This window comes from Crocodylus porosus, unplaced genomic scaffold, assembly GCF_001723895.1.
Source record: "Crocodylus porosus isolate Cpor-Errol unplaced genomic scaffold, CroPor_comp1, whole genome shotgun sequence".
NCBI classification, from domain to species: Eukaryota; Metazoa; Chordata; order Crocodylia; family Crocodylidae; genus Crocodylus; species Crocodylus porosus.
The window spans coordinates 52,875,616-52,881,837 of record NW_017728947.1 but is presented as its reverse complement, the minus strand read 5'-3'; the positions used below and the strand labels follow the sequence as shown (position 1 = coordinate 52,881,837).

General features: G+C 49.2%; 1 protein-coding gene across 2 annotated transcripts in view; it reads left to right on the top strand.

The window, feature by feature from the left end:
- Positions 1 to 1,486: 1,486 nt before the first annotated feature.
- The window catches only part of SNAP23 (synaptosome associated protein 23), a 30,940-nt gene continuing 26,204 nt past the window's right edge, over positions 1,487 to 6,222 (top strand). Inside the window, exon 1 of one of the 2 annotated variants that reach the window (XM_019551316.1) lies at positions 1,487 to 1,593. The gene's annotated coding sequence lies outside the window, so the exon portion shown is untranslated. The remainder of the gene's footprint in view (positions 1,594 to 6,222) is intronic. The other variant, XM_019551315.1, reaches the window with a different exon arrangement.

Sequence of the window (6,222 nt, the reverse complement as noted above, 5' to 3'; positions counted from 1 at the left end):
AACATTTGCATCAGAGCAGGTCTCATTCTTGTTTTCTGTGGCATGTGCTTTTTTAAGATGTTGGCATCACAAAGTACAGCTATAGCTGTGATGGCCTAGACCAGTGAAGGACAACTTTCTGGCAGGCATGCCACAGATAAGTCTTGCATCTTTCCCAAGTGCTGCTCCAATCCCCTCCTATGCCCAACCCACTGCTCCACTCCCTGTCTGATCTGCTGCTCTGCCTTCTGCTCTCCTCATCCTGTGCTCCCTGCTTGGCTCGCAGCTCCGCTCCCGCACACCTGGTGAGGTGTTGCCTGTGGCCCCCCAGTGACCCGCGTGCCACAGCGACCACCCCTGCCCCAGAGAAAAAGCGAGGTGAGGCATGCAGGCAGGGAGGGCCGCCGGGTACGAGGCTTCCTCAGGGGGCGCTGGGGCAGGCGCCCCGTGAAGCCAAAGCCCCCTGTTTCCCCGGGACGCAGCCCAGCCGAACTCCGCGCCCACAGCCTCGACCCCAGTCCCTTCAGACTCACAGGCTGCGTCCTCCTCGTCCCACGGCAGAGCGGCGGCCCAGGCCGCCATCACCCGGCGCGGCCGGAGCAGGCGCCCAACCACCGCCGCCCCCCAACCGGCGTCTCCCTGCCGCACGGTGGCGGCGCCGACCCGAAAGGAAACCGCGGCGCGGCGCGAGGTGAGGCCTCCATTCGCTCAGCCAATCGGCCGCGGCGGCAGCGCTCTGCCTGCCGGGAGACCCCAGCGCCCGCTGGGAACTGTAGTCCTGGCGACAGGCAGTGCGCCTGATCGGGGCAGGCCAGGAGGCGGGGGTGTCCCGCCCAGAGGGCGTCACCGCTAGTAAGCAGGTCTCCGGGACAACGCGCCCAGGACAGCTCCGGGTGGGGCTGCTTGAGCTGCGCCACGTGCAGCAAAGCCTGCGCGAAAAGGGAGGAAGGAAAAGAAGAGGCGTTACAGGAGTAACCGGGGACATATCCTCATGGCACGAGCCGTCGAGCTCCTCTCGGGGGTGGGAACTCAAGTCGTTCAGCTCCGATCAGGTTCTCCTTGTGCGGGACCTGTGAAACGCCACGAGACCATCCCCGCCTGCGGGCAGCCGGCTGACTGGAGCAATGGTGCCTTACTCTGGGGAGCATTGGGAAGGATTCGAGGGCCGGCAGGGAGGGGCCGCAGGAGCCGTGCACAGCTGAGGGGCGCTCCCGAAAGCGACTGGCGGGCGGTTTCCCAGGTCACGCGCTCCTCGCAGCCCGCCGGGGAGGCGAGGACTGAGGAAAGCTGGGCCAGGGAGCCTCGGGACACACACAAAAGCCTTCCAGAAAACGTCCTGATGCAGCGTAGAACCGTGCGTTACAGACCAGGCAGACCAGGCAAAGCAGCAAGTCGAGCAGTTAGGGCGCATGTGCTGGCCGCTATATCGATAGGCCCCGCCCAGGATGGTGCCCCTCCTTGTCCGCCATGTTGAGTGTGGCTCCTCCAAGTGGGCGGGGTTTCCGCTTCCGGCGGTGGCGGTCCACGGCTCGGTGCGGCGGGCGATGCGTTGTTAAAGCGGTTGCAGCGGGGGTGCTTTCACTTGCGGCTCACTCTCGAGAGCGGTAGTGGTAGGTGAGAGGTGCCTGTCCTCGGTGGGGCCGGGGCTTGTCTTCCCGCCCGCTCCGCCGGGGGAGGCGGCGGCGGCGGCTCGCGCTGCCCCGGGCGAGCGACAGCTTCTGGGTTTGGGCGGGGGTGGGTTGCGGTTCCGCCGGTCCCTGCTGCGGTGCTCTTGCGCGGGCTGTGAATGGCCCGAGCTATCCCGGTGCCCATGCGGGCTGCTGGACCCCGCGGCGCACCCCCCACCCCGTATCGTTGCCGAACCTGAGCGGCCGCCTGTGCCTCCGCCGCGGCGGAAGCGCTGCTGCGCCCGCGCCTGCCCCCTCCGCGGCCACAAGAGAGGGGCTGCCGGGTCCCCCCGGGTGTCTCTGGCGCTGCCTTCGGAAGCAGGCTCCAGGGGACGTGATACTGTCCCAAGCAGGCTTGGGATTCCTGGTGTTTCTCTCGACGCTCTTGAGCAGCAGTTCCCAAACTTTTTGTTGTTGTTGTTTTCAAACACTAATGGCCGGTGCCTCTCATTCCATCTCCGTGTGTGGGCACAGCCAACCCTAGAGGGGTGCGGGGCTTGGGGCAAATCAGCCTCGGTGGGGCTGTTGGACCCCTGCAAAGGTAGGGCACAGCAGTGCTGCAGCAATTAAATTTTTGGTGTCAGGTTCAAGCAAATATAGAGCACCTGGGACAAGCAGCAGTTCACCAGATGAGGAGTTGGGGGTGGGGGGTATTGAGTGGCCAGATGCTTCTTCTGGGGCAGGGGACTAAGCTACCAGCTCCAGGTAGGCCCTACGGGAGAGGGGTGTGGCAGCTCTGCAGAGCCCCCCAAAGCATGGGGCTCAGGGTGGCTGTCCTGATTTGCCCTGCCCAAGGGATGGCTCAATGTGGGGTATGGTGGGAAGTGTAAAGGGCTGTCTGGAAACCCTCCATGCCTCGCAAGCTGGAGCTCTGTCAGCCTGTAAGGGAAAAGCCACAGTTTCCTATTCTTTTTTTTTTTTTTTTTTCTTTTAAAGGACAATCCAATCCAATTTTTGAATTTGTTGATGACCCTTTCATATTCTTGTGACTCTGGTTGAGAAATGCTGCTCTTGAGGACCAAGCATCTCCTTAGAAAGGCTCAGGACCAAGGGAGAGGGCCTGCTGTAGGGCCCCCTTGCGCTGAGGCAGCTCTTTGGCCTGAGGTATTCTTCAACAGGGGCTGGCAAGTGGTGCACAAAGACATTCTTAATGGAGTTCTTTTGTTTCTAAATTGGAGCACCATGAGTGAGGGTCTTCACCGGTGCGTTTTGAGGCAGCAACAGCAGCTAGCAACATGTGTAAAGTCCTTGTGTAATGATTGGATACCAGCCAACTGGGAGAGGACTCTTGACCCAAGTCGTAGGCTTTCCCAGCAACAGACCTTGACTGATGGACACATGTGAAGCTGAGCACACTAATGTGCTACCCGGAAGAGATGCCATTACCAGTGCCTATTCTTCAAGCTCTCTCCTCTGTGCAGTGTGTTCAGGAAACTGATAAGCAAAGCCTGTGGGGGTGCAGAGTAGTTTCTTTGTGTGGTTTTTTCTGTATCAGCTGTCCTATCCCTTTAGATAAGGGACAATAGCTGGCATGGGGGAAGGGATTCTAACACCTCGAATTTCCCATATGAATATAAGCAGAAGACTGAGGTTTTTCTAACAAAAGCAGAATTATTCTAACTTCAGTTCATACAGGAGTTGAGCCTCCTGCTCATGTGTACTGGTCATGAAAGACCAAGGCCTAGGCCCTCTGTTGTCAACTGCAAATAAGTGATTGAACTTGTAGTAATACTTGGCATTTTTAACTTCAAATCTATCCAGACATCAGTTTGCTGATTCACTATGCATTTCTTTGAGGAAGGGTTCTTTGCTGGAAGGGAAACTGATACATGAGTAGTTATGGCACACCTGAGGCCATAAAAACTTGCTGGGTTTTTTTTACCGTTTGGGAAGCCCCAGCTTCCACTCTGTGACTAGAGCAATTGGATTGTGTTGGTTTTCTATTTCCTGTCCTTATTTTCTAATGGGAACCCTTTTCTATTACACAGGCTGGTTCTATCAGTCATACCTGTAGGCACACCCATCAGGAGGTATTGTTTAGACTAGTGGTTCTCATCCTCTTTGTACCAGGAATCATTTGTAAACATTGATGGCCAAGCGCCAGGCATGTTGTGTGGGGCAGGGCAGGTTGTGTGGGGAGCATGGGCATCGGGCTGGAACTCTGCAAGGGAAAACCCAAGGTTTCCCACATTTTTTTTCTCTTTTAAGGGAATCCATTTTTAAGGTTTTTGTTCTTGATCTTTTTGTGTATTCTTGTAACCAACAGATCAAGAGACAGTAGTTTAGACTTTGGTTTTAGGTGCTTGTTTCCTTCCCCTTTTCCTTACCTCCTGGTGCTTTCATAGAATTTTGCTGGAAATCAACGAGTTAGTCTCTCGAAGAACCTTATTTACTCTTTCAAAAATTGTTCATCAGATATTAAACAAAAGTTTCATTTAAGCCGGTCGACTATACAGTAATTCCATGCACACTTTTAAATATGTTGGTAAGCCCTTCCTTTCTTTCCCAGAATCAGGAGAGAAATCTTGCTTACTTCTGTTGTCAGAGTACAGCAACTTTGGACTTCTGAAATTTTTCTCTGTCTAGATGTATAGTTGATGCCTTTGAAAAGGGCAGTTGGTTGAATGAGCTTATTTCTGTTTTAAGAATTTCTTAGTGTTCTAGCTCCTTTGGCAATCCCTCACAGTCGAGGATCATTGCCTTCTGTGATTCTTACCTGTCCTAAAGTTAGCATTATAACTAGTATGAAACCCTTGACCGCTTTTTACAAGCTTTAAGATGGTTTGTTCCAGCTCTAAGTGACATGGCCAGTACATTATTTCTTTTGAATTTTGTTTTTAACTTGATTATCAATAGAAGTATGGGATCTTAATACTTACTCATTTGAGCATCCATCTGAAAGTACAGACACCAGACTTAAGCAGTATTTTAGCAATGAGCTCATCTAATACTGTATGAAGAGGTATTACCTCATTTCTATTTCTATCTGACATCAATCGGGGAAATAACTAAGTAGTTCCTGGTGCACAGGAAACTTTTAACCAGAAAATAGTCATAAAACTGCCATTATCTGAAATGTACGTGAGACATCTGACCAGTTGCAGGTTGCCATAACCTTTCAAAGCTAGGACTGTCTAGGAATCTGGTACCACAGAGTAACCAAAAAGCACCATAAGATTGTGGCTTGAGTATAAATACCTCTTAATAGTAGGGAATATTTATATAAAAAGCTAGTTCCCTGAAGTGTTTCCTTTTTATATATAACTCTAATTCTGGGTTGTGACAAGTTTTTTTTTATATAGCTGCTCATTCTGATTTTTGTTTGGATAAATATTAACCAATATGGCTTTCCTTGGATAGAAACTTATTTTCTGTTAAGAGGGGAAAGGCAGTACTTGGACAGGAAGTTAGGAAGAGCCTTTTTTCCTTGAAGACTTAAACATCTGTTTTAGTGTTTTAAAAAAAAAAATTTGAAGAATGAGCCAACTTTTTATTAGGTAATTTATGAGGATGAGTCATTAAAGATGTAAAAACTTCTCTCATAGTGAGTTTTAATAGTGGTAAACTATGTGCCCTTAGAATTTTTGCTTGTCAAGGTTGATCAAGTAACTTCCTTAATTTTATAATTTTCTAAATTGAGCAGATTTGGATTTATATTTGGTTTCCTTTTAGTGTAACCAAGTCTCTAGAAATATGTACATGGTGAATGCATTTTGTTGAACTCTTGTGTTGGATGCCTAACAGATTTAAAGCTTGTTGGTATTCCCTTGTCTGACAGTCTAAGAACAGATTATTCAAAATGCCCTTGGGGCTTCTGGAGTCTTAGAGGAAAAATGAGGTAACCAGCTGAACTGTAGTAAGTAAATAGCAGCAGCATTTCTGATGATGTAGTACTTCTTGCTCCTTAATTCACTAGGTATCTAGTAAAGTTAGATAGGATTTTTCTGTTTCTCAATAGAGGCCAAAAAGAGAACATTTTAGTCCAGTATTTTGGAGTAGAGTGTTGCTGAGGGAGAATTTTCTCATCTCCACGGCCACTGGGATCCTGGTGTTTCTAAACACTGAATACTATTTTGTGATACCTAAAATACGTGAAAAATCAAGTCTGCCAAAGCATTTGCTGTTAAATTAAGAAGTAAAACAACAAAAGTTGCATGGAATACTATCAAGCTCTCCCAGAATACCCTGGGACTGCAACTTCTGCCTATTTTTGTGGGTCAGAACAAGCCTGGCAAATAAATTATTTGAAACTTTAAATTACGAGAGGAAGTAGTAAATATTAACTTTTAAGATTATCCATGACAATGGGGGATATCTAGTGTTCTTTGTGAAGCAAAACATTACTTTAACATCAATTAATAATCACAACAGAGAATTGCAAAAATAAAAAAGGGGGCGGGGAACAGCATGTTTGTGCATGCAATTTTAACCCCCTCCTGTTTTACCAATATGTTTGAAATGTAACCCAGGAAGGGAATTTCTTCAGATAAATATTTCAATTTTCTCTCATGTTTACCTTTTATTATTCACGTCTTCTGTTGTTGTTCACTAAGAATTCAACTGTCTTCCTCCTCAC